General features: G+C 73.9%; 16 non-coding genes and 9 pseudogenes across 16 annotated transcripts; all 25 read right to left on the minus strand.

The window, feature by feature from the left end:
• Window positions 1-675: 675 nt before the first annotated feature.
• Window positions 676-794, minus strand: LOC133103569 (5S ribosomal RNA). The gene has a single exon (XR_009703324.1). It is a non-coding gene; the product is annotated as a 5S ribosomal RNA (ribosomal RNA).
• Window positions 795-1,703: 909 nt separating this feature from the next.
• Window positions 1,704-1,822, minus strand: LOC133078217 (5S ribosomal RNA; annotated as a pseudogene).
• A 946-nt stretch (window positions 1,823-2,768) lies between these two features.
• Window positions 2,769-2,887, minus strand: LOC133103577 (5S ribosomal RNA). Its single transcript, XR_009703325.1, has one exon. It is a non-coding gene; the product is annotated as a 5S ribosomal RNA (ribosomal RNA).
• Window positions 2,888-3,805: 918 nt separating this feature from the next.
• Window positions 3,806-3,924, minus strand: LOC133103584 (5S ribosomal RNA). The gene has a single exon (XR_009703326.1). It is a non-coding gene; the product is annotated as a 5S ribosomal RNA (ribosomal RNA).
• A 910-nt stretch (window positions 3,925-4,834) lies between these two features.
• LOC133078221 (5S ribosomal RNA) lies at window positions 4,835-4,953 on the minus strand (annotated as a pseudogene).
• Window positions 4,954-5,899: 946 nt separating this feature from the next.
• LOC133103590 (5S ribosomal RNA) lies at window positions 5,900-6,018 on the minus strand. The gene has a single exon (XR_009703327.1). It is a non-coding gene; the product is annotated as a 5S ribosomal RNA (ribosomal RNA).
• Window positions 6,019-6,928: 910 nt separating this feature from the next.
• LOC133078227 (5S ribosomal RNA) lies at window positions 6,929-7,047 on the minus strand (annotated as a pseudogene).
• A 946-nt stretch (window positions 7,048-7,993) lies between these two features.
• On the minus strand, window positions 7,994-8,112 carry LOC133103601 (5S ribosomal RNA). The gene has a single exon (XR_009703331.1). It is a non-coding gene; the product is annotated as a 5S ribosomal RNA (ribosomal RNA).
• Window positions 8,113-9,030: 918 nt separating this feature from the next.
• Window positions 9,031-9,149, minus strand: LOC133103604 (5S ribosomal RNA). The gene has a single exon (XR_009703332.1). It is a non-coding gene; the product is annotated as a 5S ribosomal RNA (ribosomal RNA).
• A 910-nt stretch (window positions 9,150-10,059) lies between these two features.
• LOC133078235 (5S ribosomal RNA) lies at window positions 10,060-10,178 on the minus strand (annotated as a pseudogene).
• A 946-nt stretch (window positions 10,179-11,124) lies between these two features.
• On the minus strand, window positions 11,125-11,243 carry LOC133103611 (5S ribosomal RNA). The gene has a single exon (XR_009703333.1). It is a non-coding gene; the product is annotated as a 5S ribosomal RNA (ribosomal RNA).
• A 918-nt stretch (window positions 11,244-12,161) lies between these two features.
• Window positions 12,162-12,280, minus strand: LOC133103615 (5S ribosomal RNA). The gene has a single exon (XR_009703335.1). It is a non-coding gene; the product is annotated as a 5S ribosomal RNA (ribosomal RNA).
• Window positions 12,281-13,189: 909 nt separating this feature from the next.
• On the minus strand, window positions 13,190-13,308 carry LOC133078237 (5S ribosomal RNA; annotated as a pseudogene).
• A 946-nt stretch (window positions 13,309-14,254) lies between these two features.
• Window positions 14,255-14,373, minus strand: LOC133103618 (5S ribosomal RNA). The gene has a single exon (XR_009703336.1). It is a non-coding gene; the product is annotated as a 5S ribosomal RNA (ribosomal RNA).
• A 918-nt stretch (window positions 14,374-15,291) lies between these two features.
• On the minus strand, window positions 15,292-15,410 carry LOC133103622 (5S ribosomal RNA). Its single transcript, XR_009703337.1, has one exon. It is a non-coding gene; the product is annotated as a 5S ribosomal RNA (ribosomal RNA).
• A 910-nt stretch (window positions 15,411-16,320) lies between these two features.
• On the minus strand, window positions 16,321-16,439 carry LOC133078239 (5S ribosomal RNA; annotated as a pseudogene).
• Window positions 16,440-17,385: 946 nt separating this feature from the next.
• LOC133103627 (5S ribosomal RNA) lies at window positions 17,386-17,504 on the minus strand. Its single transcript, XR_009703338.1, has one exon. It is a non-coding gene; the product is annotated as a 5S ribosomal RNA (ribosomal RNA).
• Window positions 17,505-18,422: 918 nt separating this feature from the next.
• LOC133103631 (5S ribosomal RNA) lies at window positions 18,423-18,541 on the minus strand. The gene has a single exon (XR_009703340.1). It is a non-coding gene; the product is annotated as a 5S ribosomal RNA (ribosomal RNA).
• Window positions 18,542-19,451: 910 nt separating this feature from the next.
• LOC133078247 (5S ribosomal RNA) lies at window positions 19,452-19,570 on the minus strand (annotated as a pseudogene).
• A 910-nt stretch (window positions 19,571-20,480) lies between these two features.
• On the minus strand, window positions 20,481-20,599 carry LOC133104827 (5S ribosomal RNA). Its single transcript, XR_009703743.1, has one exon. It is a non-coding gene; the product is annotated as a 5S ribosomal RNA (ribosomal RNA).
• A 909-nt stretch (window positions 20,600-21,508) lies between these two features.
• Window positions 21,509-21,627, minus strand: LOC133078253 (5S ribosomal RNA; annotated as a pseudogene).
• Window positions 21,628-22,573: 946 nt separating this feature from the next.
• On the minus strand, window positions 22,574-22,692 carry LOC133103636 (5S ribosomal RNA). Its single transcript, XR_009703341.1, has one exon. It is a non-coding gene; the product is annotated as a 5S ribosomal RNA (ribosomal RNA).
• Window positions 22,693-23,610: 918 nt separating this feature from the next.
• LOC133103641 (5S ribosomal RNA) lies at window positions 23,611-23,729 on the minus strand. The gene has a single exon (XR_009703342.1). It is a non-coding gene; the product is annotated as a 5S ribosomal RNA (ribosomal RNA).
• A 911-nt stretch (window positions 23,730-24,640) lies between these two features.
• Window positions 24,641-24,759, minus strand: LOC133078258 (5S ribosomal RNA; annotated as a pseudogene).
• A 1,973-nt stretch (window positions 24,760-26,732) lies between these two features.
• LOC133103647 (5S ribosomal RNA) lies at window positions 26,733-26,851 on the minus strand. Its single transcript, XR_009703344.1, has one exon. It is a non-coding gene; the product is annotated as a 5S ribosomal RNA (ribosomal RNA).
• Window positions 26,852-27,319: the final 468 nt, after the last annotated feature.

A 27,319-nucleotide genomic window follows, 5' to 3' on the forward strand; every position in this document is an offset into this window, starting at 1 on the left:
GACGTGGCCCCGGAGGCTTCAGGGCCCGGGGCCCGCGGTCCCTTGGGCCTCCCCTCTGCCCGCCCACGCGGCGCTAGGCGCAGCCCAGCCGCAGCCCGGGCCGGCCCTCCTGCCCGACGGCAGTCGGCCCTTAACCCACTGGGAGCCACCATTGAGTCGGCACGGCCCCTTAGCCCCAGCAAGGCCACCCTTGCCCCCACGCCACCCGCCGAGCACAGGACCCGGCGCCTTGTGGCCGGCCGGCCCGGAGCACCGGCCCCGGCCCCCGCCCCCGCTCCCGCCCCCGGCCGTGGCGAAACGGCGGAGGGGGGGCTTTTTCCGGAGGGAGCTGTGGAGAGACACACCGGCAGATAGGTGGCTGCGCCGGGGCTGGGCGCTGGTGGGGGCGGCCAGGTGCAGGTCAAGGGGCTCGCGGGCCGCACGGCCGGCACCCGGGCCTGAGGCGGAGTCTGGGTTCAGGCCAGCCACCCCGGGAGCGGCTGGGATGCGGCTGCCTTCCAGGGCCGCCTTCTGGCCGCCTGGCCGGCCAGGCAGGCGGAGAGCGCCCCCTCTGGCGCGCTGTGGTGGGAGGGGCCGGAGGAGGTGGGGCCTGCAGCGGTGCCCGGCGGGGGCGGGGGCGGGGGCGGGGGCGGAGGCGGCGGGCGACTAAAGGAGAAGGCGGAGCGGGAGGCAAAAAGCCTACAGCACCCGGTATTCCCAGGCGGTCTCCCATCCAAGTACTAACCAGGCCCGACCCTGCTTAGCTTCCGAGATCAGACGAGATCGGGCGCGTTCAGGGTGGTATGGCCGTAGACGCAGGAGGGGCCCGCGCGGTGCCTCTTGAGGCCCAGCTTCGCTGGCGCCTGCGCCTTACCGCCATGCCGGCGGCCAGCCCTCTCCCGCAGGGCCCTGCCGCCCGCCCAGGCAGGCGACAGGAGGCCTCGGGGACCCGGGGGTGGCGGAGTGGTGGGCCACCTCGCAGCCCAGGGCGGGCGGGACGCTCCAGGCCCGTCGGCGCTTGGCGCCCCGCCGCAGATCCCGCTCGACGCTCACAGGGACGCGGCCCCGGAGGCTTCAGGGCCCGGCGGCCGCGGTCCCTTGGGCATCCCCCCCTGCCCGCCCACGCGGAGTTAGGCGCAGCCCGGCCACGGCCGGGCCGGCCCTCCGGCCGGGCAGCAGCTGGCCCGAAGCCACTGGGAGCCACCATGGAGTGGGCACGGCCCCTTAGCCCCAGCAAGGCCCCCCCTTGCCCCCACGCCGCCCGCCGAGCACAGGACCCCGGCCCTGGTGGACGGCAGGCCCGGAGAAGCGGCCCCGGCCCCCGCCCCCGCTCCCGCCCCCGGCCGTGGCGAAACGGCGGAGGGGGGGCTTTTTCCGGAGGGAGCTGTGGAGAGACACACGGGCAGACAGGGGGCTGCGGCGCGGCTGGGCTCCGGTGGGGGCGGCCAAGTGCAGGTCGAGGGCCTCGCGGGCCGCACGGACGGCACCCCGGCCTGCGGCGGAGTCTGGGTCCGGGCCAGCCACCACGGGAGCGGCTGGGGTGGCGGCTGCCTTCCAGGGCCGCATTCTGGCCGCATGTCCAGCCAGCTCGGCGGGGAGCGATCCCTCCGGCGCGCTGTGTTGGGAGGGACGTGAGGAGGTGAGGCCTGCAGCGGTGCTCAGCGGGGGCGGAGGCGGCCTCGGCCGCGGGCCACTAAATGTCAAGGCGGAGCGGGAGGCAAAAAAGCCTACAGCACTCGGTATTCCCATGTGGTCTCCCATCCAGGTACGAAACAGGCCAGACCCTGATTAGCTTCCGAGATCAGACGAGGTGTGGTGCGTTCAGGGAGGTGTGGCCGTAGAATGCAGCGGGGGCCACGGTGTGCCTCTTGAGGCTTAGCTTCGCTGGTGCTGGCGACTTACCGCCAGCCCGGCAGCCAACCCTCTCCGGCGCGGCCCTGCCGTCCGCCCAGGCAAGCGACAGGAGGCCTCGAGGGCCCGGGGGTGGTGGAGTTGTGGGCGACTTCGCAGCTCAGGTCAGGCGGGACCCTCCAGGCCTGTAGGCGCTTGGCCCTCCGCCCCAGAGCCGCTCAACGCTCACAGGACTTGGCCCCGGAGGCTTAAGGGCCTGTGGCCCTCGGTCCCTTGTGCATTCCCCACCCTGTCAATCCACACAGTGCTAGGCGCAGCCCAGCCACGGCCTGGCCGGCCCGCCTGCCCAACGGCAGTTGGCCCGAAGCCACTGGGAGCCACCATTGAGCCGGCACGGCCCCTTAGACACAGCAACGCCACCCTTGCCCCCACGCCAACTGCCGAGCAAAGTTCCCGGCGCCTGGTGTCTAGCCAGCCCAGCGAACCGGTCCCAGCCCACGACCCCGCTCCCACTCTCGGCCGTGGCGAAGTGGCAAAGGGTGGGCTTTTTCCGGAGGGAGCTGTGGAGAGACACACGGGCAGACAGGGGGCTGCGGCGCGGCTGGGCTCCGGTGGGGGCGGCCAAGTGCAGGTCGAGGGCTTCGTGGGCCGCACGGACGGCACCCCGGCCTGCGGCGGAGTCTGGGTCCGGGCCAGCCACCACGGGAGCGGCTGGGGTGGCGGCTGCCTTCCAGGGCCGCCTTCTGGCCGCCTGGCCGGCCAGGCCGGCGCGGAGCGCCCCCTCTGGCGCGCTGTGGTGGGAGGGGCCGGAGGAGGTGGGGCCTGCAGCGCTGCCCGGCCGGGGCGGGGGCGGGGGCGGAGGCAGCGGCCTCGGCCTCGGCCTCGGCCTCGGCCTAGGCCGCGGGCGACTAAAGGAGAAGGCGGAGCGGGAGGCAAAAAGCCTACAGCACCCGGTATTCCCAGGCGGTCTCCCATCCAAGTACTAACCAGGCCCGACCCTGCTTAGCTTCCGAGATCAGACGAGATCGGGCGCGTTCAGGGTGGTATGGCCGTAGACGTTAAGAGGGGCCCGCGGAGTGCCTCTTGAGGCCCAGCTTCGCTGGCGCTTGCGCCTCCCCGCCAGCCCGGCGGCCAGCCCGCCCCGGCAGGGCCCTGCCGCCCGCCCAGGCAGGGCAACGGCGGCCTCGGGTACCAGGGGGGTGGCGGAGGGTTCGGCGACCTCCCAGCCCAGGGCGGGCGGGACCCACCAAACCGTTCGGCGCTTGGCGCCCCGCCCCAGATCCCGCACGTCGCTCACAGGGACGTGGCCCCGGAGGCTTCAGGGCCCGGGGCCCGCGGTCCCTTGGGCCTCCCCTCTGCCCGCCCACGCGGCGCTAGGCGCAGCCCAGCCGCAGCCCGGGCCGGCCCTCCTGCCCGACGGCAGTCGGCCCTTAACCCACTGGGAGCCACCATTGAGTCGGCACGGCCCCTTAGCCCCAGCAAGGCCACCCTTGCCCCCACGCCACCCGCCGAGCACAGGACCCGGCGCCTTGTGGCCGGCCGGCCCGGAGCACCGGCCCCGGCCCCCGCCCCCGCTCCCGCCCCCGGCCGTGGCGAAACGGCGGAGGGGGGGCTTTTTCCGGAGGGAGCTGTGGAGAGACACACCGGCAGATAGGTGGCTGCGCCGGGGCTGGGCGCTGGTGGGGGCGGCCAGGTGCAGGTCAAGGGGCTCGCGGGCCGCACGGCCGGCACCCGGGCCTGAGGCGGAGTCTGGGTTCAGGCCAGCCACCCCGGGAGCGGCTGGGATGCGGCTGCCTTCCAGGGCCGCCTTCTGGCCGCCTGGCCGGCCAGGCAGGCGGAGAGCGCCCCCTCTGGCGCGCTGTGGTGGGAGGGGCCGGAGGAGGTGGGGCCTGCAGCGGTGCCCGGCGGGGGCGGGGGCGGGGGCGGGGGCGGAGGCGGCGGGCGACTAAAGGAGAAGGCGGAGCGGGAGGCAAAAAGCCTACAGCACCCGGTATTCCCAGGCGGTCTCCCATCCAAGTACTAACCAGGCCCGACCCTGCTTAGCTTCCGAGATCAGACGAGATCGGGCGCGTTCAGGGTGGTATGGCCGTAGACGCAGGAGGGGCCCGCGCGGTGCCTCTTGAGGCCCAGCTTCGCTGGCGCCTGCGCCTTACCGCCATGCCGGCGGCCAGCCCTCTCCCGCAGGGCCCTGCCGCCCGCCCAGGCAGGCGACAGGAGGCCTCGGGGACCCGGGGGTGGCGGAGTGGTGGGCCACCTCGCAGCCCAGGGCGGGCGGGACGCTCCAGGCCCGTCGGCGCTTGGCGCCCCGCCGCAGATCCCGCTCGACGCTCACAGGGACGCGGCCCCGGAGGCTTCAGGGCCCGGCGGCCGCGGTCCCTTGGGCATCCCCCCCTGCCCGCCCACGCGGAGTTAGGCGCAGCCCGGCCACGGCCGGGCCGGCCCTCCGGCCGGGCAGCAGCTGGCCCGAAGCCACTGGGAGCCACCATGGAGTGGGCACGGCCCCTTAGCCCCAGCAAGGCCCCCCCTTGCCCCCACGCCGCCCGCCGAGCACAGGACCCCGGCCCTGGTGGCCGGCAGGCCCGGAGAAGCGGCCCCGGCCCCCGCCCCCGCTCCCGCCCCCGGCCGTGGCGAAACGGCGGAGGGGGGGGCTTTTTCCGGAGGGAGCTGTGGAGAGACACACGGGCAGACAGGGGGCTGCGGCGCGGCTGGGCTCCGGTGGGGGCGGCCAAGTGCAGGTCGAGGGCCTCGCGGGCCGCACGGACGGCACCCCGGCCTGCGGCGGAGTCTGGGTCCGGGCCAGCCACCACGGGAGCGGCTGGGGTGGCGGCTGCCTTCCAGGGCCGCATTCTGGCCGCATGTCCAGCCAGCTCGGCGGGGAGCGATCCCTCCGGCGCGCTGTGTTGGGAGGGACGTGAGGAGGTGAGGCCTGCAGCGGTGCTCAGCGGGGGCGGAGGCGGCCTCGGCCGCGGGCCACTAAATGTCAAGGCGGAGCGGGAGGCAAAAAAGCCTACAGCACTCGGTATTCCCATGTGGTCTCCCATCCAGGTACGAAACAGGCCAGACCCTGATTAGCTTCCGAGATCAGACGAGGTGTGGTGCGTTCAGGGAGGTGTGGCCGTAGAATGCAGCGGGGGCCACGGTGTGCCTCTTGAGGCTTAGCTTCGCTGGTGCTGGCGACTTACCGCCAGCCCGGCAGCCAACCCTCTCCGGCGCGGCCCTGCCGTCCGCCCAGGCAAGCGACAGGAGGCCTCGAGGGCCCGGGGGTGGTGGAGTTGTGGGCGACTTCGCAGCTCAGGTCAGGCGGGACCCTCCAGGCCTGTAGGCGCTTGGCCCTCCGCCCCAGAGCCGCTCAACGCTCACAGGACTTGGCCCCGGAGGCTTAAGGGCCTGTGGCCCTCGGTCCCTTGTGCATTCCCCACCCTGTCAATCCACACAGTGCTAGGCGCAGCCCAGCCACGGCCTGGCCGGCCCGCCTGCCCAACGGCAGTTGGCCCGAAGCCACTGGGAGCCACCATTGAGCCGGCACGGCCCCTTAGACACAGCAACGCCACCCTTGCCCCCACGCCAACTGCCGAGCAAAGTTCCCGGCGCCTGGTGTCTAGCCAGCCCAGCGAACCGGTCCCAGCCCACGACCCCGCTCCCACTCTCGGCCGTGGCGAAGTGGCAAAGGGTGGGCTTTTTCCGGAGGGAGCTGTGGAGAGACACACGGGCAGACAGGGGGCTGCGGCGCGGCTGGGCTCCGGTGGGGGCGGCCAAGTGCAGGTCGAGGGCTTCGTGGGCCGCACGGACGGCACCCCGGCCTGCGGCGGAGTCTGGGTCCGGGCCAGCCACCACGGGAGCGGCTGGGGTGGCGGCTGCCTTCCAGGGCCGCCTTCTGGCCGCCTGGCCGGCCAGGCCGGCGCGGAGCGCCCCCTCTGGCGCGCTGTGGTGGGAGGGGCCGGAGGAGGTGGGGCCTGCAGCGCTGCCCGGCGGGGGCGGGGGCGGGGGCGGAGGCAGCGGCCTCGGCCTTGGCCTCGGCCTCGGCCTAGGCCGCGGGCGACTAAAGGAGAAGGCGGAGCGGGAGGCAAAAAGCCTACAGCACCCGGTATTCCCAGGCGGTCTCCCATCCAAGTACTAACCAGGCCCGACCCTGCTTAGCTTCCGAGATCAGACGAGATCGGGCGCGTTCAGGGTGGTATGGCCGTAGACGCAGGAGGGGCCCGCGCGGTGCCTCTTGAGGCCCAGCTTCGCTGGCGCCTGCGCCTTACCGCCATGCCGGCGGCCAGCCCTCTCCCGCAGGGCCCTGCCGCCCGCCCAGGCAGGCGACAGGAGGCCTCGGGGACCCGGGGGTGGCGGAGTGGTGGGCCACCTCGCAGCCCAGGGCGGGCGGGACGCTCCAGGCCCGTCGGCGCTTGGCGCCCCGCCGCAGATCCCGCTCGACGCTCACAGGGACGCGGCCCCGGAGGCTTCAGGGCCCGGCGGCCGCGGTCCCTTGGGCATCCCCCCCTGCCCGCCCACGCGGAGTTAGGCGCAGCCCGGCCACGGCCGGGCCGGCCCTCCGGCCGGGCAGCAGCTGGCCCGAAGCCACTGGGAGCCACCATGGAGTGGGCACGGCCCCTTAGCCCCAGCAAGGCCCCCCCTTGCCCCCACGCCGCCCGCCGAGCACAGGACCCCGGCCCTGGTGGCCGGCAGGCCCGGAGAAGCGGCCCCGGCCCCCGCCCCCGCTCCCGCCCCCGGCCGTGGCGAAACGGCGGAGGGGGGGGCTTTTTCCGGAGGGAGCTGTGGAGAGACACACGGGCAGACAGGGGGCTGCGGCGCGGCTGGGCTCCGGTGGGGGCGGCCAAGTGCAGGTCGAGGGCCTCGCGGGCCGCACGGACGGCACCCCGGCCTGCGGCGGAGTCTGGGTCCGGGCCAGCCACCACGGGAGCGGCTGGGGTGGCGGCTGCCTTCCAGGGCCGCATTCTGGCCGCATGTCCAGCCAGCTCGGCGGGGAGCGATCCCTCCGGCGCGCTGTGTTGGGAGGGACGTGAGGAGGTGAGGCCTGCAGCGGTGCTCAGCGGGGGCGGAGGCGGCCTCGGCCGCGGGCCACTAAATGTCAAGGCGGAGCGGGAGGCAAAAAAGCCTACAGCACTCGGTATTCCCATGTGGTCTCCCATCCAGGTACGAAACAGGCCAGACCCTGATTAGCTTCCGAGATCAGACGAGGTGTGGTGCGTTCAGGGAGGTGTGGCCGTAGAATGCAGCGGGGGCCACGGTGTGCCTCTTGAGGCTTAGCTTCGCTGGTGCTGGCGACTTACCGCCAGCCCGGCAGCCAACCCTCTCCGGCGCGGCCCTGCCGTCCGCCCAGGCAAGCGACAGGAGGCCTCGAGGGCCCGGGGGTGGTGGAGTTGTGGGCGACTTCGCAGCTCAGGTCAGGCGGGACCCTCCAGGCCTGTAGGCGCTTGGCCCTCCGCCCCAGAGCCGCTCAACGCTCACAGGACTTGGCCCCGGAGGCTTAAGGGCCTGTGGCCCTCGGTCCCTTGTGCATTCCCCACCCTGTCAATCCACACAGTGCTAGGCGCAGCCCAGCCACGGCCTGGCCGGCCCGCCTGCCCAACGGCAGTTGGCCCGAAGCCACTGGGAGCCACCATTGAGCCGGCACGGCCCCTTAGACACAGCAACGCCACCCTTGCCCCCACGCCAACTGCCGAGCAAAGTTCCCGGCGCCTGGTGTCTAGCCAGCCCAGCGAACCGGTCCCAGCCCACGACCCCGCTCCCACTCTCGGCCGTGGCGAAGTGGCAAAGGGTGGGCTTTTTCCGGAGGGAGCTGTGGAGAGACACACGGGCAGACAGGGGGCTGCGGCGCGGCTGGGCTCCGGTGGGGGCGGCCAAGTGCAGGTCGAGGGCTTCGTGGGCCGCACGGACGGCACCCCGGCCTGCGGCGGAGTCTGGGTCCGGGCCAGCCACCACGGGAGCGGCTGGGGTGGCGGCTGCCTTCCAGGGCCGCCTTCTGGCCGCCTGGCCGGCCAGGCCGGCGCGGAGCGCCCCCTCTGGCGCGCTGTGGTGGGAGGGGCCGGAGGAGGTGGGGCCTGCAGCGCTGCCCGGCGGGGGCGGGGGCGGGGGCGGAGGCAGCGGCCTCGGCCTTGGCCTCGGCCTCGGCCTAGGCCGCGGGCGACTAAAGGAGAAGGCGGAGCGGGAGGCAAAAAGCCTACAGCACCCGGTATTCCCAGGCGGTCTCCCATCCAAGTACTAACCAGGCCCGACCCTGCTTAGCTTCCGAGATCAGACGAGATCGGGCGCGTTCAGGGTGGTATGGCCGTAGACGTTAAAAGGGGCCCGCGGAGTGCCTCTTGAGGCCCAGCTTCGCTGGCGCTTGCGCCTCCCCGCCAGCCCGGCGGCCAGCCCGCCCCGGCAGGGCCCCGCCGCCCGCCCAGGCAGGGCAACGGCGGCCTCGGGTACCAGGGGGGTGGCGGAGGGTTCGGCGACCTCCCAGCCCAGGGCGGGCGGGACCCACCAAACCGTTCGGCGCTTGGCGCCCCGCCCCAGATCCCGCACGTCGCTCACAGGAACGTGGCCCCGGAGGCTTCAGGGCCCGGGGCCCGCGGTCCCTTGGGCCTCCCCTCTGCCCGCCCACGCGGCGCTAGGCGCAGCCCAGCCGCAGCCCGGGCCGGCCCTCCTGCCCGACGGCAGTCGGCCCTTAACCCACTGGGAGCCACCATTGAGTCGGCACGGCCCCTTAGCCCCAGCAAGGCCACCCTTGCCCCCACGCCACCCGCCGAGCACAGGACCCGGCGCCTTGTGGCCGGCCGGCCCGGAGCACCGGCCCCGGCCCCCGCCCCCGCTCCCGCCCCCGGCCGTGGCGAAACGGCGGAGGGGGGGCTTTTTCCGGAGGGAGCTGTGGAGAGACACACCGGCAGATAGGTGGCTGCGCCGGGGCTGGGCGCTGGTGGGGGCGGCCAGGTGCAGGTCAAGGGGCTCGCGGGCCGCACGGCCGGCACCCGGGCCTGAGGCGGAGTCTGGGTTCAGGCCAGCCACCCCGGGAGCGGCTGGGATGCGGCTGCCTTCCAGGGCCGCCTTCTGGCCGCCTGGCCGGCCAGGCAGGCGGAGAGCGCCCCCTCTGGCGCGCTGTGGTGGGAGGGGCCGGAGGAGGTGGGGCCTGCAGCGGTGCCCGGCGGGGGCGGGGGCGGGGGCGGGGGCGGAGGCGGCGGGCGACTAAAGGAGAAGGCGGAGCGGGAGGCAAAAAGCCTACAGCACCCGGTATTCCCAGGCGGTCTCCCATCCAAGTACTAACCAGGCCCGACCCTGCTTAGCTTCCGAGATCAGACGAGATCGGGCGCGTTCAGGGTGGTATGGCCGTAGACGCAGGAGGGGCCCGCGCGGTGCCTCTTGAGGCCCAGCTTCGCTGGCGCCTGCGCCTTACCGCCATGCCGGCGGCCAGCCCTCTCCCGCAGGGCCCTGCCGCCCGCCCAGGCAGGCGACAGGAGGCCTCGGGGACCCGGGGGTGGCGGAGTGGTGGGCCACCTCGCAGCCCAGGGCGGGCGGGACGCTCCAGGCCCGTCGGCGCTTGGCGCCCCGCCGCAGATCCCGCTCGACGCTCACAGGGACGCGGCCCCGGAGGCTTCAGGGCCCGGCGGCCGCGGTCCCTTGGGCATCCCCCCCTGCCCGCCCACGCGGAGTTAGGCGCAGCCCGGCCACGGCCGGGCCGGCCCTCCGGCCGGGCAGCAGCTGGCCCGAAGCCACTGGGAGCCACCATGGAGTGGGCACGGCCCCTTAGCCCCAGCAAGGCCCCCCCTTGCCCCCACGCCGCCCGCCGAGCACAGGACCCCGGCCCTGGTGGCCGGCAGGCCCGGAGAAGCGGCCCCGGCCCCCGCCCCCGCTCCCGCCCCCGGCCGTGGCGAAACGGCGGAGGGGGGGGCTTTTTCCGGAGGGAGCTGTGGAGAGACACACGGGCAGACAGGGGGCTGCGGCGCGGCTGGGCTCCGGTGGGGGCGGCCAAGTGCAGGTCGAGGGCCTCGCGGGCCGCACGGACGGCACCCCGGCCTGCGGCGGAGTCTGGGTCCGGGCCAGCCACCACGGGAGCGGCTGGGGTGGCGGCTGCCTTCCAGGGCCGCATTCTGGCCGCATGTCCAGCCAGCTCGGCGGGGAGCGATCCCTCCGGCGCGCTGTGTTGGGAGGGACGTGAGGAGGTGAGGCCTGCAGCGGTGCTCAGCGGGGGCGGAGGCGGCCTCGGCCGCGGGCCACTAAATGTCAAGGCGGAGCGGGAGGCAAAAAAGCCTACAGCACTCGGTATTCCCATGTGGTCTCCCATCCAGGTACGAAACAGGCCAGACCCTGATTAGCTTCCGAGATCAGACGAGGTGTGGTGCGTTCAGGGAGGTGTGGCCGTAGAATGCAGCGGGGGCCACGGTGTGCCTCTTGAGGCTTAGCTTCGCTGGTGCTGGCGACTTACCGCCAGCCCGGCAGCCAACCCTCTCCGGCGCGGCCCTGCCGTCCGCCCAGGCAAGCGACAGGAGGCCTCGAGGGCCCGGGGGTGGTGGAGTTGTGGGCGACTTCGCAGCTCAGGTCAGGCGGGACCCTCCAGGCCTGTAGGCGCTTGGCCCTCCGCCCCAGAGCCGCTCAACGCTCACAGGACTTGGCCCCGGAGGCTTAAGGGCCTGTGGCCCTCGGTCCCTTGTGCATTCCCCACCCTGTCAATCCACACAGTGCTAGGCGCAGCCCAGCCACGGCCTGGCCGGCCCGCCTGCCCAACGGCAGTTGGCCCGAAGCCACTGGGAGCCACCATTGAGCCGGCACGGCCCCTTAGACACAGCAACGCCACCCTTGCCCCCACGCCAACTGCCGAGCAAAGTTCCCGGCGCCTGGTGTCTAGCCAGCCCAGCGAACCGGTCCCAGCCCACGACCCCGCTCCCACTCTCGGCCGTGGCGAAGTGGCAAAGGGTGGGCTTTTTCCGGAGGGAGCTGTGGAGAGACACACGGGCAGACAGGGGGCTGCGGCGCGGCTGGGCTCCGGTGGGGGCGGCCAAGTGCAGGTCGAGGGCTTCGTGGGCCGCACGGACGGCACCCCGGCCTGCGGCGGAGTCTGGGTCCGGGCCAGCCACCACGGGAGCGGCTGGGGTGGCGGCTGCCTTCCAGGGCCGCCTTCTGGCCGCCTGGCCGGCCAGGCCGGCGCGGAGCGCCCCCTCTGGCGCGCTGTGGTGGGAGGGGCCGGAGGAGGTGGGGCCTGCAGCGCTGCCCGGCGGGGGCGGGGGCGGGGGCGGAGGCAGCGGCCTCGGCCTTGGCCTCGGCCTCAGCCTAGGCCGCGGGCGACTAAAGGAGAAGGCGGAGCGGGAGGCAAAAAGCCTACAGCACCCGGTATTCCCAGGCGGTCTCCCATCCAAGTACTAACCAGGCCCGACCCTGCTTAGCTTCCGAGATCAGACGAGATCGGGCGCGTTCAGGGTGGTATGGCCGTAGACGTTAAAAGGGGCCCGCGGAGTGCCTCTTGAGGCCCAGCTTCGCTGGCGCTTGCGCCTCCCCGCCAGCCCGGCGGCCAGCCCGCCCCGGCAGGGCCCCGCCGCCCGCCCAGGCAGGGCAACGGCGGCCTCGGGTACCAGGGGGGTGGCGGAGGGTTCGGCGACCTCCCAGCCCAGGGCGGGCGGGACCCACCAAACCGTTCGGCGCTTGGCGCCCCGCCCCAGATCCCGCACGTCGCTCACAGGAACGTGGCCCCGGAGGCTTCAGGGCCCGGGGCCCGCGGTCCCTTGGGCCTCCCCTCTGCCCGCCCACGCGGCGCTAGGCGCAGCCCAGCCGCAGCCCGGGCCGGCCCTCCTGCCCGACGGCAGTCGGCCCTTAACCCACTGGGAGCCACCATTGAGTCGGCACGGCCCCTTAGCCCCAGCAAGGCCACCCTTGCCCCCACGCCACCCGCCGAGCACAGGACCCGGCGCCTTGTGGCCGGCCGGCCCGGAGCACCGGCCCCGGCCCCCGCCCCCGCTCCCGCCCCCGGCCGTGGCGAAACGGCGGAGGGGGGGCTTTTTCCGGAGGGAGCTGTGGAGAGACACACCGGCAGATAGGTGGCTGCGCCGGGGCTGGGCGCTGGTGGGGGCGGCCAGGTGCAGGTCAAGGGGCTCGCGGGCCGCACGGCCGGCACCCGGGCCTGAGGCGGAGTCTGGGTTCAGGCCAGCCACCCCGGGAGCGGCTGGGATGCGGCTGCCTTCCAGGGCCGCCTTCTGGCCGCCTGGCCGGCCAGGCAGGCGGAGAGCGCCCCCTCTGGCGCGCTGTGGTGGGAGGGGCCGGAGGAGGTGGGGCCTGCAGCGGTGCCCGGCGGGGGCGGGGGCGGGGGCGGGGGCGGAGGCGGCGGGCGACTAAAGGAGAAGGCGGAGCGGGAGGCAAAAAGCCTACAGCACCCGGTATTCCCAGGCGGTCTCCCATCCAAGTACTAACCAGGCCCGACCCTGCTTAGCTTCCGAGATCAGACGAGATCGGGCGCGTTCAGGGTGGTATGGCCGTAGACGCAGGAGGGGCCCGCGCGGTGCCTCTTGAGGCCCAGCTTCGCTGGCGCCTGCGCCTTACCGCCATGCCGGCGGCCAGCCCTCTCCGGCAGGGCCCTGCCGCCCGCCCAGGCAGGCGACAGGAGGCCTCGGGGACCCGGGGGTGGCGGAGTGGTGGGCCACCTCGCAGCCCAGGGCGGGCGGGACGCTCCAGGCCCGTCGGCGCTTGGCGCCCCGCCGCAGATCCCGCTCGACGCTCACAGGGACGCGGCCCCGGAGGCTTCAGGGCCCGGCGGCCGCGGTCCCTTGGGCATCCCCCCCTGCCCGCCCACGCGGAGTTAGGCGCAGCCCGGCCACGGCCGGGCCGGCCCTCCGGCCGGGCAGCAGCTGGCCCGAAGCCACTGGGAGCCACCATGGAGTGGGCACGGCCCCTTAGCCCCAGCAAGGCCCCCCCTTGCCCCCACGCCGCCCGCCGAGCACAGGACCCCGGCCCTGGTGGCCGGCAGGCCCGGAGAAGCGGCCCCGGCCCCCGCCCCCGCTCCCGCCCCCGACCGTGGCGAAACGGCGGAGGGGGGGCTTTTTCCGGAGGGAGCTGTGGAGAGACACACGGGCAGACAGGGGGCTGCGGCGCGGCTGGGCTCCGGTGGGGGCGGCCAAGTGCAGGTCGAGGGCCTCGCGGGCCGCACGGACGGCACCCCGGCCTGCGGCGGAGTCTGGGTCCGGGCCAGCCACCACGGGAGCGGCTGGGGTGGCGGCTGCCTTCCAGGGCCGCATTCTGGCCGCATGTCCAGCCAGCTCGGCGGGGAGCGATCCCTCCGGCGCGCTGTGTTGGGAGGGACGTGAGGAGGTGAGGCCTGCAGCGGTGCTCAGCGGGGGCGGAGGCGGCCTCGGCCGCGGGCCACTAAATGTCAAGGCGGAGCGGGAGGCAAAAAAGCCTACAGCACTCGGTATTCCCATGTGGTCTCCCATCCAGGTACGAAACAGGCCAGACCCTGATTAGCTTCCGAGATCAGACGAGGTGTGGTGCGTTCAGGGAGGTGTGGCCGTAGAATGCAGCGGGGGCCACGGTGTGCCTCTTGAGGCTTAGCTTCGCTGGTGCTGGCGACTTACCGCCAGCCCGGCAGCCAACCCTCTCCGGCGCGGCCCTGCCATCCGCCCAGGCAAGCGACAGGAGGCCTCGAGGGCCCAGGGGTGGTGGAGTTGTGGGCGACTTCGCAGCTCAGGTCAGGCGGGACCCTCCAGGCCTGTAGGCGCTTGGCCCTCCGCCCCAGAGCCGCTCAACGCTCACAGGACTTGGCCCCGGAGGCTTAAGGGCCTGTGGCCCTCGGTCCCTTGTGCATTCCCCACCCTGTCAATCCACACAGTGCTAGGCGCAGCCCAGCCACGGCCTGGCCGGCCCGCCTGCCCAACGGCAGTTGGCCCGAAGCCACTGGGAGCCACCATTGAGCCGGCACGGCCCCTTAGACACAGCAACGCCACCCTTGCCCCCACGCCAACTGCCGAGCAAAGTTCCCGGCGCCTGGTGTCTAGCCAGCCCAGCGAACCGGTCCCAGCCCACGACCCCGCTCCCACTCTCGGCCGTGGCGAAGTGGCAAAGGGTGGGCTTTTTCCGGAGGGAGCTGTGGAGAGACACACGGGCAGACAGGGGGCTGCGGCGCGGCTGGGCTCCGGTGGGGGCGGCCAAGTGCAGGTCGAGGGCTTCGTGGGCCGCACGGACGGCACCCCGGCCTGCGGCGGAGTCTGGGTCCGGGCCAGCCACCACGGGAGCGGCTGGGGTGGCGGCTGCCTTCCAGGGCCGCCTTCTGGCCGCCTGGCCGGCCAGGCCGGCGCGGAGCGCCCCCTCTGGCGCGCTGTGGTGGGAGGGGCCGGAGGAGGTGGGGCCTGCAGCGCTGCCCGGCGGGGGCGGGGGCGGGGGCGGAGGCAGCGGCCTCGGCCTCGGCCTCGGCCTCGGCCTAGGCCGCGGGCGACTAAAGGAGAAGGCGGAGCGGGAGGCAAAAAGCCTACAGCACCCGGTATTCCCAGGCGGTCTCCCATCCAAGTACTAACCAGGCCCGACCCTGCTTAGCTTCCGAGATCAGACGAGATCGGGCGCGTTCAGGGTGGTATGGCCGTAGACGTTAAAAGGGGCCCGCGGAGTGCCTCTTGAGGCCCAGCTTCGCTCGCGCTTGCGCCTCCCCGCCAGCCCGGCGGCCAGCCCGCCCCGGCAGGGCCCCGCCGCCCGCCCAGGCAGGGCAACGGCGGCCTCGGGTACCAGGGGGGTGGCGGAGGGTTCGGCGACCTCCCAGCCCAGGGCGGGCGGGACCCACCAAACCGTTCGGCGCTTGGCGCCCCGCCCCAGATCCCGCACGTCGCTCACAGGGACGTGGCCCCGGAGGCTTCAGGGCCCGGGGCCCGCGGTCCCTTGGGCCTCCCCTCTGCCCGCCCACGCGGCGCTAGGCGCAGCCCAGCCGCAGCCCGGGCCGGCCCTCCTGCCCGACGGCAGTCGGCCCTTAACCCACTGGGAGCCACCATTGAGTCGGCACGGCCCCTTAGCCCCAGCAAGGCCACCCTTGCCCCCACGCCACCCGCCGAGCACAGGACCCGGCGCCTTGTGGCCGGCCGGCCCGGAGCACCGGCCCCGGCCCCCGCCCCCGCTCCCGCCCCCGGCCGTGGCGAAACGGCGGAGGGGGGGCTTTTTCCGGAGGGAGCTGTGGAGAGACACACCGGCAGATAGGTGGCTGCGCCGGGGCTGGGCGCTGGTGGGGGCGGCCAGGTGCAGGTCAAGGGGCTCGCGGGCCGCACGGCCGGCACCCGGGCCTGAGGCGGAGTCTGGGTTCAGGCCAGCCACCCCGGGAGCGGCTGGGATGCGGCTGCCTTCCAGGGCCGCCTTCTGGCCGCCTGGCCGGCCAGGCAGGCGGAGAGCGCCCCCTCTGGCGCGCTGTGGTGGGAGGGGCCGGAGGAGGTGGGGCCTGCAGCGGTGCCCGGCGGGGGCGGGGGCGGGGGCGGGGGCGGAGGCGGCGGGCGACTAAAGGAGAAGGCGGAGCGGGAGGCAAAAAGCCTACAGCACCCGGTATTCCCAGGCGGTCTCCCATCCAAGTACTAACCAGGCCCGACCCTGCTTAGCTTCCGAGATCAGACGAGATCGGGCGCGTTCAGGGTGGTATGGCCGTAGACGCAGGAGGGGCCCGCGCGGTGCCTCTTGAGGCCCAGCTTCGCTGGCGCCTGCGCCTTACCGCCATGCCGGCGGCCAGCCCTCTCCCGCAGGGCCCTGCCGCCCGCCCAGGCAGGCGACAGGAGGCCTCGGGGACCCGGGGGTGGCGGAGTGGTGGGCCACCTCGCAGCCCAGGGCGGGCGGGACGCTCCAGGCCCGTCGGCGCTTGGCGCCCCGCCGCAGATCCCGCTCGACGCTCACAGGGACGCGGCCCCGGAGGCTTCAGGGCCCGGCGGCCGCGGTCCCTTGGGCATCCCCCCCTGCCCGCCCACGCGGAGTTAGGCGCAGCCCGGCCACGGCCGGGCCGGCCCTCCGGCCGGGCAGCAGCTGGCCCGAAGCCACTGGGAGCCACCATGGAGTGGGCACGGCCCCTTAGCCCCAGCAAGGCCCCCCCTTGCCCCCACGCCGCCCGCCGAGCACAGGACCCCGGCCCTGGTGGCCGGCAGGCCCGGAGAAGCGGCCCCGGCCCCCGCCCCCGCTCCCGCCCCCGGCCGTGGCGAAACGGCGGAGGGGGGGGCTTTTTCCGGAGGGAGCTGTGGAGAGACACACGGGCAGACAGGGGGCTGCGGCGCGGCTGGGCTCCGGTGGGGGCGGCCAAGTGCAGGTCGAGGGCCTCGCGGGCCGCACGGACGGCACCCCGGCCTGCGGCGGAGTCTGGGTCCGGGCCAGCCACCACGGGAGCGGCTGGGGTGGCGGCTGCCTTCCAGGGCCGCATTCTGGCCGCATGTCCAGCCAGCTCGTCGGGGAGCGATCCCTCCGGCGCGCTGTGTTGGGAGGGACGTGAGGAGGTGAGGCCTGCAGCGGTGCACAGCGGGGGCGGAGGCGGCCTCGGCCGCGGGCCACTAAATGTCAAGGCGGAGCGGGAGGCAAAAAAGCCTACAGCACTCGGTATTCCCATGTGGTCTCCCATCCAGGTACGAAACAGGCCAGACCCTGATTAGCTTCCGAGATCAGACGAGGTGTGGTGCGTTCAGGGAGGTGTGGCCGTAGAATGCAGCGGGGGCCACGGTGTGCCTCTTGAGGCTTAGCTTCGCTGGTGCTGGCGACTTACCGCCAGCCCGGCAGCCAACCCTCTCCGGCGCGGCCCTGCCGTCCGCCCAGGCAAGCGACAGGAGGCCTCGAGGGCCCGGGGGTGGTGGAGTTGTGGGCGACTTCGCAGCTCAGGTCAGGCGGGACCCTCCAGGCCTGTAGGCGCTTGGCCCTCCGCCCCAGAGCCGCTCAACGCTCACAGGACTTGGCCCCGGAGGCTTAAGGGCCTGTGGCCCTCGGTCCCTTGTGCATTCCCCACCCTGTCAATCCACACAGTGCTAGGCGCAGCCCAGCCACGGCCTGGCCGGCCCGCCTGCCCAACGGCAGTTGGCCCGAAGCCACTGGGAGCCACCATTGAGCCGGCACGGCCCCTTAGACACAGCAACGCCACCCTTGCCCCCACGCCAACTGCCGAGCAAAGTTCCCGGCGCCTGGTGTCTAGCCAGCCCAGCGAACCGGTCCCAGCCCACGACCCCGCTCCCACTCTCGGCCGTGGCGAAGTGGCAAAGGGTGGGCTTTTTCCGGAGGGAGCTGTGGAGAGACACACGGGCAGACAGGGGGCTGCGGCGCGGCTGGGCTCCGGTGGGGGCGGCCAAGTGCAGGTCGAGGGCTTCGTGGGCCGCACGGACGGCACCCCGGCCTGCGGCGGAGTCTGGGTCCGGGCCAGCCACCACGGGAGCGGCTGGGGTGGCGGCTGCCTTCCAGGGCCGCCTTCTGGCCGCCTGGCCGGCCAGGCCGGCGCGGAGCGCCCCCTCTGGCGCGCTGTGGTGGGAGGGGCCGGAGGAGGTGGGGCCTGCAGCGCTGCCCGGCCGGGGCGGGGGCGGGGGCGGAGGCAGCGGCCTCGGCCTCGGCCTCGGCCTCGGCCTAGGCCGCGGGCGACTAAAGGAGAAGGCGGAGCGGGAGGCAAAAAGCCTACAGCACCCGGTATTCCCAGGCGGTCTCCCATCCAAGTACTAACCAGGCCCGACCCTGCTTAGCTTCCGAGATCAGACGAGATCGGGCGCGTTCAGGGTGGTATGGCCGTAGACGTTAAGAGGGGCCCGCGGAGTGCCTCTTGAGGCCCAGCTTCGCTGGCGCTTGCGCCTCCCCGCCAGCCCGGCGGCCAGCCCGCCCCGGCAGGGCCCTGCCGCCCGCCCAGGCAGGGCAACGGCGGCCTCGGGTACCAGGGGGGTGGCGGAGGGTTCGGCGACCTCCCAGCCCAGGGCGGGCGGGACCCACCAAACCGTTCGGCGCTTGGCGCCCCGCCCCAGATCCCGCACGTCGCTCACAGGGACGTGGCCCCGGAGGCTTCAGGGCCCGGGGCCCGCGGTCCCTTGGGCCTCCCCTCTGCCCGCCCACGCGGCGCTAGGCGCAGCCCAGCCGCAGCCCGGGCCGGCCCTCCTGCCCGACGGCAGTCGGCCCTTAACCCACTGGGAGCCACCATTGAGTCGGCACGGCCCCTTAGCCCCAGCAAGGCCACCCTTGCCCCCACGCCACCCGCCGAGCACAGGACCCGGCGCCTTGTGGCCGGCCGGCCCGGAGCACCGGCCCCGGCCCCCGCCCCCGCTCCCGCCCCCGGCCGTGGCGAAACGGCGGAGGGGGGGCTTTTTCCGGAGGGAGCTGTGGAGAGACACACCGGCAGATAGGTGGCTGCGCCGGGGCTGGGCGCTGGTGGGGGCGGCCAGGTGCAGGTCAAGGGGCTCGCGGGCCGCACGGCCGGCACCCGGGCCTGAGGCGGAGTCTGGGTTCAGGCCAGCCACCCCGGGAGCGGCTGGGATGCGGCTGCCTTCCAGGGCCGCCTTCTGGCCGCCTGGCCGGCCAGGCAGGCGGAGAGCGCCCCCTCTGGCGCGCTGTGGTGGGAGGGGCCGGAGGAGGTGGGGCCTGCAGCGGTGCCCGGCGGGGGCGGGGGCGGGGGCGGGGGCGGAGGCGGCGGGCGACTAAAGGAGAAGGCGGAGCGGGAGGCAAAAAGCCTACAGCACCCGGTATTCCCAGGCGGTCTCCCATCCAAGTACTAACCAGGCCCGACCCTGCTTAGCTTCCGAGATCAGACGAGATCGGGCGCGTTCAGGGTGGTATGGCCGTAGACGCAGGAGGGGCCCGCGCGGTGCCTCTTGAGGCCCAGCTTCGCTGGCGCCTGCGCCTTACCGCCATGCCGGCGGCCAGCCCTCTCCCGCAGGGCCCTGCCGCCCGCCCAGGCAGGCGACAGGAGGCCTCGGGGACCCGGGGGTGGCGGAGTGGTGGGCCACCTCGCAGCCCAGGGCGGGCGGGACGCTCCAGGCCCGTCGGCGCTTGGCGCCCCGCCGCAGATCCCGCTCGACGCTCACAGGGACGCGGCCCCGGAGGCTTCAGGGCCCGGCGGCCGCGGTCCCTTGGGCATCCCCCCCTGCCCGCCCACGCGGAGTTAGGCGCAGCCCGGCCACGGCCGGGCCGGCCCTCCGGCCGGGCAGCAGCTGGCCCGAAGCCACTGGGAGCCACCATGGAGTGGGCACGGCCCCTTAGCCCCAGCAAGGCCCCCCCTTGCCCCCACGCCGCCCGCCGAGCACAGGACCCCGGCCCTGGTGGCCGGCAGGCCCGGAGAAGCGGCCCCGGCCCCCGCCCCCGCTCCCGCCCCCGGCCGTGGCGAAACGGCGGAGGGGGGGGCTTTTTCCGGAGGGAGCTGTGGAGAGACACACGGGCAGACAGGGGGCTGCGGCGCGGCTGGGCTCCGGTGGGGGCGGCCAAGTGCAGGTCGAGGGCCTCGCGGGCCGCACGGACGGCACCCCGGCCTGCGGCGGAGTCTGGGTCCGGGCCAGCCACCACGGGAGCGGCTGGGGTGGCGGCTGCCTTCCAGGGCCGCATTCTGGCCGCATGTCCAGCCAGCTCGGCGGGGAGCGATCCCTCCGGCGCGCTGTGTTGGGAGGGACGTGAGGAGGTGAGGCCTGCAGCGGTGCTCAGCGGGGGCGGAGGCGGCCTCGGCCGCGGGCCACTAAATGTCAAGGCGGAGCGGGAGGCAAAAAAGCCTACAGCACTCGGTATTCCCATGTGGTCTCCCATCCAGGTACGAAACAGGCCAGACCCTGATTAGCTTCCGAGATCAGACGAGGTGTGGTGCGTTCAGGGAGGTGTGGCCGTAGAATGCAGCGGGGGCCACGGTGTGCCTCTTGAGGCTTAGCTTCGCTGGTGCTGGCGACTTACCGCCAGCCCGGCAGCCAACCCTCTCCGGCGCGGCCCTGCCGTCCGCCCAGGCAAGCGACAGGAGGCCTCGAGGGCCCGGGGGTGGTGGAGTTGTGGGCGACTTCGCAGCTCAGGTCAGGCGGGACCCTCCAGGCCTGTAGGCGCTTGGCCCTCCGCCCCAGAGCCGCTCAACGCTCACAGGACTTGGCCCCGGAGGCTTAAGGGCCTGTGGCCCTCGGTCCCTTGTGCATTCCCCACCCTGTCAATCCACACAGTGCTAGGCGCAGCCCAGCCACGGCCTGGCCGGCCCGCCTGCCCAACGGCAGTTGGCCCGAAGCCACTGGGAGCCACCATTGAGCCGGCACGGCCCCTTAGACACAGCAACGCCACCCTTGCCCCCACGCCAACTGCCGAGCAAAGTTCCCGGCGCCTGGTGTCTAGCCAGCCCAGCGAACCGGTCCCAGCCCACGACCCCGCTCCCACTCTCGGCCGTGGCGAAGTGGCAAAGGGTGGGCTTTTTCCGGAGGGAGCTGTGGAGAGACACACGGGCAGACAGGGGGCTGCGGCGCGGCTGGGCTCCGGTGGGGGCGGCCAAGTGCAGGTCGAGGGCTTCGTGGGCCGCACGGACGGCACCCCGGCCTGCGGCGGAGTCTGGGTCCGGGCCAGCCACCACGGGAGCGGCTGGGGTGGCGGCTGCCTTCCAGGGCCGCCTTCTGGCCGCCTGGCCGGCCAGGCCGGCGCGGAGCGCCCCCTCTGGCGCGCTGTGGTGGGAGGGGCCGGAGGAGGTGGGGCCTGCAGCGCTGCCCGGCGGGGGCGGGGGCGGGGGCGGAGGCGGCGGGCGACTAAAGGAGAAGGCGGAGCGGGAGGCAAAAAGCCTACAGCACCCGGTATTCCCAGGCGGGCTCCCATCCAAGTACTAACCAGGCCCGACCCTGCTTAGCTTCCGAGATCAGACCAGATCGGGCGCGTTCAGGGTGGTATGGCCGTAGACGCAGGAGGGGCCCGCGCGGTACCTCTTGAGGCCCAGCTTCGCTGGCGCCTGCGCCTTACCGCCATGCCGGCGGCCAGCCCTCTCCGGCAGGGCCTTGCCGCCCGCCCAGGCAGGCGACAGGAGGCCTCGGGGACCCGGGGGTGGCGGAGTGGTGGGCCACCTCGCAGCCCAGGGAGGGCGGGACGCTCCAGGCCCGTCGGCACTTGGCGCCCCGCCGCAGATCCCGCTCGACGCTCACAGGGACGCGGCCCCGGAGGCTTCAGGGCCCGGCGGCCGCGGTCCCTTGGGCATCCCCCCTTGCCCGCCCACGCGGAGTTAGGCGCAGCCCGGCCACGGCCGGGCCGGCCCTCCGGCCGGGCAGCAGCTGGCCCGAAGCCACTGGGAGCCACCATGGAGTGGGCACGGCCCCTTAGCCCCAGCAAGGCCCCCCCTTGCCCCCACGCCGCCCGCCGAGCACAGGACCCCGGCCCTGGTGGCCGGCAGGCCCGGAGAAGCGGCCCCGGCCCCCGCCCCCGCTCCCGCCCCCGGCCGTGGCGAAACGGCGGAGGGGGGGCTTTTTCCGGAGGGAGCTGTGGAGAGACACACGGGCAGACAGGGGGCTGCGGCGCGGCTGGGCTCCGGTGGGGGCGGCCAAGTGCAGGTCGAGGGCCTCGCGGGCCGCACGGACGGCACCCCGGCCTGCGGCGGAGTCTGGGTCCGGGCCAGCCACCACGGGAGCGGCTGGGGTGGCGGCTGCCTTCCAGGGCCGCATTCTGGCCGCATGTCCAGCCAGCTCGGCGGGGAGCGATCCCTCCGGCGCGCTGTGTTGGGAGGGACGTGAGGAGGTGAGGCCTGCAGCGGTGCTCAGCGGGGGCGGAGGCGGCCTCAGCCGCGGGCCACTAAATGTCAAGGTGGAGCGGGAGGCAAAAAAGCCTACAGCACTCGGTATTCCCATGTGGTCTCCCATCCAGGTACGAAACAGGCCAGACCCTGATTAGCTTCCGAGATCAGACGAGGTGTGGTGCGTTCAGGGAGGTGTGGCCGTAGAATGCAGCGGGGGCCACGGTGTGCCTCTTGAGGCTTAGCTTCGCTGGTGCTGGCGACTTACCGCCAGCCCGGCAGCCAACCCTCTCCGGCGCGGCCCTGCCGTCCGCCCAGGCAAGCGACAGGAGGCCTCGAGGGCCCGGGGGTGGTGGAGTTGTGGGCGACTTCGCAGCTCAGGTCAGGCGGGACCCTCCAGGCCTGTAGGCGCTTGGCCCTCCGCCCCAGAGCCGCTCAACGCTCACAGGACTTGGCCCCGGAGGCTTAAGGGCCTGTGGCCCTCGGTCCCTTGTGCATTCCCCACCCTGTCAATCCACACAGTGCTAGGCGCAGCCCAGCCACGGCCTGGCCGGCCCGCCTGCCCAACGGCAGTTGGCCCGAAGCCACTGGGAGCCACCATTGAGCCGGCACGGCCCCTTAGACACAGCAACGCCACCCTTGCCCCCACGCCAACTGCCGAGCAAAGTTCCCGGCGCCTGGTGTCTAGCCAGCCCAGCGAACCGGTCCCAGCCCACGACCCCGCTCCCACTCTCGGCCGTGGCGAAGTGGCAAAGGGTGGGCTTTTTCTGGAGGGAGCTGTGGAGAGACACACGGGCAGACAGGGGGCTGCGGCGCGGCTGGGCTCCGGTGGGGGCGGCCAAGTGCAGGTCGAGGGCTTCGTGGGCCGCACGGACGGCACCCCGGCCTGCGGCGGAGTCTGGGTCCGGGCCAGCCACCACGGGAGCGGCTGGGGTGGCGGCTGCCTTCCAGGGCCGCCTTCTGGCCGCCTGGCCGGCCAGGCCGGCGCGGAGCGCCCCCTCTGGCGCGCTGTGGTGGGAGGGGCCGGAGGAGGTGGGGCCTGCAGCGCTGCCCGGCGGGGGCGGGGGCGGGGGCGGAGGCAGCGGCCTCGGCCTCGGCCTCGGCCTCGGCCTAGGCCGCGGGCGACTAAAGGAGAAGGCGGAGCGGGAGGCAAAAAGCCTACAGCACCCGGTATTCCCAGGCGGTCTCCCATCCAAGTACTAACCAGGCCCGACCCTGCTTAGCTTCCGAGATCAGACGAGATCGGGCGCGTTCAGGGTGGTATGGCCGTAGACGTTAAAAGGGGCCCGCGGAGTGCCTCTTGAGGCCCAGCTTCGCTGGCGCTTGCGCCTCCCCGCCAGCCCGGCGGCCAGCCCGCCCCGGCAGGGCCCCGCCGCCCGCCCAGGCAGGGCAACGGCGGCCTCGGGTACCAGGGGGGTGGCGGAGGGTTCGGCGACCTCCCAGCCCAGGGCGGGCGGGACCCACCAAACCGTTCGGCGCTTGGCGCCCCGCCCCAGATCCCGCACGTCGCTCACAGGGACGTGGCCCCGGAGGCTTCAGGGCCCGGGGCCCGCGGTCCCTTGGGCCTCCCCTCTGCCCGCCCACGCGGCGCTAGGCGCAGCCCAGCCGCAGCCCGGGCCGGCCCTCCTGCCCGACGGCAGTCGGCCCTTAACCCACTGGGAGCCACCATTGAGTCGGCACGGCCCCTTAGCCCCAGCAAGGCCACCCTTGCCCCCACGCCACCCGCCGAGCACAGGACCCGGCGCCTTGTGGCCGGCCGGCCCGGAGCACCGGCCCCGGCCCCCGCCCCCGCTCCCGCCCCCGGCCGTGGCGAAACGGCGGAGGGGGGGCTTTTTCCGGAGGGAGCTGTGGAGAGACACACCGGCAGATAGGTGGCTGCGCCGGGGCTGGGCGCTGGTGGGGGCGGCCAGGTGCAGGTCAAGGGGCTCGCGGGCCGCACGGCCGGCACCCGGGCCTGAGGCGGAGTCTGGGTTCAGGCCAGCCACCCCGGGAGCGGCTGGGATGCGGCTGCCTTCCAGGGCCGCCTTCTGGCCGCCTGGCCGGCCAGGCAGGCGGAGAGCGCCCCCTCTGGCGCGCTGTGGTGGGAGGGGCCGGAGGAGGTGGGGCCTGCAGCGGTGCCCGGCGGGGGCGGGGGCGGGGGCGGGGGCGGAGGCGGCGGGCGACTAAAGGAGAAGGCGGAGCGGGAGGCAAAAAGCCTACAGCACCCGGTATTCCCAGGCGGTCTCCCATCCAAGTACTAACCAGGCCCGACCCTGCTTAGCTTCCGAGATCAGACGAGATCGGGCGCGTTCAGGGTGGTATGGCCGTAGACGCAGGAGGGGCCCGCGCGGTGCCTCTTGAGGCCCCAGCTTCGCTGGCGCCTGCGCCTTACCGCCATGCCGGTGGCCAGCCCTCTCCCGCAGGGCCCTGCCGCCCGCCCAGGCAGGCGACAGGAGGCCTCGGGGACCCGGGGGTGGCGGAGTGGTGGGCCACCTCGCAGCCCAGGGCGGGCGGGACGCTCCAGGCCCGTCGGCGCTTGGCGCCCCGCCGCAGATCCCGCTCGACGCTCACAGGGACGCGGCCCCGGAGGCTTCAGGGCCCGGCGGCCGCGGTCCCTTGGGCATCCCCCCCTGCCCGCCCACGCGGAGTTAGGCGCAGCCCGGCCACGGCCGGGCCGGCCCTCCGGCCGGGCAGCAGCTGGCCCGAAGCCACTGGGAGCCACCATGGAGTGGGCACGGCCCCTTAGCCCCAGCAAGGCCCCCCCTTGCCCCCACGCCGCCCGCCGAGCACAGGACCCCGGCCCTGGTGGCCGGCAGGCCCGGAGAAGCGGCCCCGGCCCCCGCCCCCGCTCCCGTCCCCGGTCGTGGCGAAACGGCGGAGGGGGGGGCTTTTTCCGGAGGGAGCTGTGGAGAGACACACGGGCAGACAGGGGGCTGCGGCGCGGCTGGGCTCCGGTGGGGGCGGCCAAGTGCAGGTCGAGGGCCTCGCGGGCCGCACGGACGGCACCCCGGCCTGCGGCGGAGTCTGGGTCCGGGCCAGCCACCACGGGAGCGGCTGGGGTGGCGGCTGCCTTCCAGGGCCGCATTCTGGCCGCATGTCCAGCCAGCTCGGCGGGGAGCGATCCCTCCGGCGCGCTGTGTTGGGAGGGACGTGAGGAGGTGAGGCCTGCAGCGGTGCTCAGCGGGGGCGGAGGCGGCCTCGGCCGCAGGCCACTAAATGTCAAGGCGGAGCGGGAGGCAAAAAAGCCTACAGCACTCGGTATTCCCATGTGGTCTCCCATCCAGGTACGAAACAGGCCAGACCCTGATTAGCTTCCGAGATCAGACGAGGTGTGGTGCGTTCAGGGAGGTGTGGCCGTAGAATGCAGCGGGGGCCACGGTGTGCCTCTTGAGGCTTAGCTTCGCTGGTGCTGGCGACTTACCGCCAGCCCGGCAGCCAACCCTCTCCGGCGCGGCCCTGCCGTCCGCCCAGGCAAGCGACAGGAGGCCTCGAGGGCCCGGGGGTGGTGGAGTTGTGGGCGACTTCGCAGCTCAGGTCAGGCGGGACCCTCCAGGCCTGTAGGCGCTTGGCCCTCCGCCCCAGAGCCGCTCAACGCTCACAGGACTTGGCCCCGGAGGCTTAAGGGCCTGTGGCCCTCGGTCCCTTGTGCATTCCCCACCCTGTCAATCCACACAGTGCTAGGCGCAGCCCAGCCACGGCCTGGCCGGCCCGCCTGCCCAACGGCAGTTGGCCCGAAGCCACTGGGAGCCACCATTGAGCCGGCACGGCCCCTTAGACACAGCAACGCCACCCTTGCCCCCACGCCAACTGCCGAGCAAAGTTCCCGGCGCCTGGTGTCTAGCCAGCCCAGCGAACCGGTCCCAGCCCACGACCCCGCTCCCACTCTCGGCCGTGGCGAAGTGGCAAAGGGTGGGCTTTTTCCGGAGGGAGCTGTGGAGAGACACACGGGCAGACAGGGGGCTGCGGCGCGGCTGGGCTCCGGTGGGGGCGGCCAAGTGCAGGTCGAGGGCTTCGTGGGCCGCACGGACGGCACCCCGGCCTGCGGCGGAGTCTGGGTCCGGGCCAGCCACCACGGGAGCGGCTGGGGTGGCGGCTGCCTTCCAGGGCCGCATTCTGGCCACATGTCCAGCCAGCTCGGCAGGGAGCGATCCCTCCGGCGCGCTGTGTTGGGAGGGACGTGAGGAGGTGAGGCCTGCAGCGGTGCTCAGCGGGGGCGGAGGCGGCCTCGGCCGCGGGCCACTAAATGTCAAGGCGGAGCGGGAGGCAAAAAAGCCTACAGCACTCGGTATTCCCATGTGGTCTCCCATCCAGGTAGGAAACAGGCCAGACCCTGATTAGCTTCCGAGATCAGACGAGGTGTGGTGCGTTCAGGGAGGTGTGGCCGTAGAATGCAGCGGGGGCCACGGTGTGCCTCTTGAGGCTTAGCTTCGCTGGTGCTGGCGACTTACCGCCAGCCCGGCAGCCAACCCTCTCCGGCGCGGCCCTGCCGTCCGCCCAGGCAAGCGACAGGAGGCCTCGAGGGCCCGGGGGTGGTGGAGTTGTGGGCGACTTCGCAGCTCAGGTCAGGCGGGACCCTCCAGGCCTGTAGGCGCTTGGCCCTCCGCCCCAGAGCCCCTCAACGCTCACAGGACTTGGCCCCGGAGGCTTAAGGGCCTGTGGCCCTCGGTCCCTTGTGCATTCCCCACCCTGTCAATCCACACAGTGCTAGGCGCAGCCCAGCCACGGCCTGGCCGGCCCGCCTGCCCAACGGCAGTTGGCCCGAAGCCACTGGGAGCCACCATTGAGCCGGCACGGCCCCTTAGACACAGCAACGCCACCCTTGCCCCCACGCCAACTGCCGAGCAAAGTTCCCGGCGCCTGGTGTCTAGCCAGCCCAGCGAACCGGTCCCAGCCCACGACCCCGCTCCCACTCTCGGCCGTGGCGAAGTGGCAAAGGGTGGGCTTTTTCCGGAGGGAGCTGTGGAGAGACACACGGGCAGACAGGGGGCTGCGGCGCGGCTGGGCTCCGGTGGGGGCGGCCAAGTGCAGGTCGAGGGCTTCGTGGGCCGCACGGACGGCACCCCGGCCTGCGGCGGAGTCTGGGTCCGGGCCAGCCACCACGGGAGCGGCTGGGGTGGCGGCTGCCTTCCAGGGCCGCCTTCTGGCCGCCTGGCCGGCCAGGCCGGCGCGGAGCGCCCCCTCTGGCGCGCTGTGGTGGGAGGGGCCGGAGGAGGTGGGGCCTGCAGCGCTGCCCGGCGGGGGCGGGGGCGGGGGCGGAGGCAGCGGCCTCGGCCTCGGCCTCGGCCTCGGCCTAGGCCGCGGGCAACTAAAGGAGAAGGCGGAGCGGGAGGCAAAAAGCCTACAGCACCCGGTATTCCCAGGCGGTCTCCCATCCAAGTACTAACCAGGCCCGACCCTGCTTAGCTTCCGAGATCAGACGAGATCGGGCGCGTTCAGGGTGGTATGGCCGTAGACGTTAAGAGGGGCCCGCGGAGTGCCTCTTGAGGCCCAGCTTCGCTGGCGCTTGCGCCTCCCCGCCAGCCCGGCGGCCAGCCCGCCCCGGCAGGGCCCCGCCGCCCGCCCAGGCAGGGCAACGGCGGCCTCGGGTACCAGGGGGGTGGCGGAGGGTTCGGCGACCTCCCAGCCCAGGGCGGGCGGGACCCACCAAACCGTTCGGCGCTTGGCGCCCCGCCCCAGATCCCGCACGTCGCTCACAGGGACGTGGCCCCGGAGGCTTCAGGGCCCGGGGCCCGCGGTCCCTTGGGCCTCCCCTCTGCCCGCCCACGCGGCGCTAGGCGCAGCCCAGCCGCAGCCCGGGCCGGCCCTCCTGCCCGACGGCAGTCGGCCCTTAACCCACTGGGAGCCACCATTGAGTCGGCACGGCCCCTTAGCCCCAGCAAGGCCACCCTTGCCCCCACGCCACCCGCCGAGCACAGGACCCGG

This window comes from Eubalaena glacialis, chromosome 1 (genome assembly GCF_028564815.1).
Source record: "Eubalaena glacialis isolate mEubGla1 chromosome 1, mEubGla1.1.hap2.+ XY, whole genome shotgun sequence".
Taxonomy (NCBI): Eukaryota; Metazoa; Chordata; class Mammalia; order Artiodactyla; family Balaenidae; genus Eubalaena; species Eubalaena glacialis.